Source organism: Elephantulus edwardii, unplaced genomic scaffold, assembly GCF_000299155.1.
Source record: "Elephantulus edwardii isolate Elephantulus edwardi_28Jun2011 unplaced genomic scaffold, EleEdw1.0 scaffold00170, whole genome shotgun sequence".
NCBI lineage: Eukaryota > Metazoa > Chordata > Mammalia > Macroscelidea > Macroscelididae > Elephantulus > Elephantulus edwardii.
Genome location: NW_006399920.1, coordinates 1,491,678 through 1,493,656, shown reverse-complemented (window position 1 = coordinate 1,493,656; position 1,979 = coordinate 1,491,678).

Genomic DNA, 1,979 nt, shown 5'->3' with positions numbered 1-1,979 from the left:
AGAGGCAGTGCAGTTGGCACAGGATAGAGCAGGGTTTAGGGCTGTTGTACATAGGGTCGCTATGAGTCGCAGACAATTCAATGGCACATAACAACAACAACAACAGTGGTAAGAAGCTGTGCTGTGATCTCAAAGGCATGTGTTTCAAATCTACCAGCTACTCTTGGAGATATGGACAATCTCCTCACATGAAATTTACTGTCTTTGAAAACACAACAACATTATTTCATTAGGAAATTTTGGTGATCTAGGTAATTGTAAGTAGTTGTGCTGCCACCTCAAAAGAATATGGTTTGAATCAATCAACTGCTCCACTGGAGAAAGATGGGTAATCTTATCCTGTGTAATTTACAGCTTCTGAAAACCTACCTGACAGTCTACTTTAACTTAAAAGTGTTAGTCTAACAAAAGAATATAATAATATCAAGACATGTTTTTGTTGTTATGTTCCCTTGAGTCATCTGTGACTTACAGCCACCCTATGAAGAGATTCAGATTGTTAACACCTTTAGTTTGCTTGGCTCTGCAATCAACACTCTTGATACCAGCATCCAGGAATTAAAAAAACAAATTGCATTGGGAGTCTACTGTCAGGTCCATCTCCAGAGTACTAAAGAGCTACGTCTGTCTAGAGACTTTGGTGACCCTGATCCAGGCCAGAGCTGTACGGTGACTAGGGATGACAGAAAGAGAATTGAGGCCTTTGAGCTGGGGTGCTGGAGAAGAGTGTTGAACATACCATGGACTGCCAGGAGAACAAACAGGTTCATCCTAGAGTGAATAAAACCAGGCTCCTCCTTGGAAGCAAGGGTTCTGAGGCTTTATCTATATCTATAGTTTGGGCGTGTTGCAAGGAAGGACCAGTACTTGGAGAGGAACATCATACTTGGAAGGGTGGAAAGACTAAGAAAGAGAGGAAGACCATTAATGAGATGGATTGATTCAGTGACTGGGGTAATGACGGTAGGTGTGTGTGAGACAGTAAAGTTGGCACAAGAGCAGATTTTGGACCTATAATACATGGGGTTGTTAAGATTTGCAACTTGACACATGACAACATAACACATAGCACATAACAACAATAACATGTTTAATAGTTCTAACCCTGCCCTATCCTAAGAATTTCACTGTCTCTGACACACCTAGCTCCATTTTCTCAATTACTGTGTCTATCTGTCTCATCTGGGGTCTTTTTTCCTGTGCTGTCTCTCCACCCTTCTAAGCATGATGTCCTTCTTCCATGACTGGCCCCCCTTTAAACATTCCCAAAATATGTGAGATGGAGCTTCAAAATCCTTGCCTCCAGGACGGCTTGGTTTCACCCTCTCTAGTACGTATTAGTTCTTGTGGAAGTCCACAGTAAATTCAATAACTCTTTCCCAAAACTACAATACAAAGATACCAACTCTTTTTCTGTTGTCTTTAGTCACTGTCTAGCGCTCAGATATATACCAAGTAATTGAGAAGACCATGGCTTGCATCACATACGCTTTACTCTTTAGACTGATATCATTGCTCTTCAGCACTTTGGAGCTGTCCCTGACAACAGATTTTCCTAATGCAATTCATCTTCTGATTTCCTGGCTCCTGGTGCCAAAAGTCTTGATTGTGGAAACAAGAAAGCTGAAATTGTTAACAATCTCATTCTCTTTTCCATCCATCATGATGCTACTGATTGGTTCAGTGGTTTGAATTTTTGTTTTCTTGATGTTGAGCTTCAATCCACATTGTAACAGCAGTACCTAACTTTCTGCAGCAAATGCCTCAGGTCCTCTTCAGTCTTGGCAAGCTGCTTGTATCATCCGCATAACACAGATTTTTTATGAGTCTTCTTCCAATTCTGATGCCACAATCCTCCCAGTAAAGTCCAGCCTCCCAAATGATCTGCTCTGAATGATCTACCCATGGTTATCGACAATACAAACACATGACAGTGTGGATCACAACAAATTATGGATAATCTTAAGAAGAATGGGAAT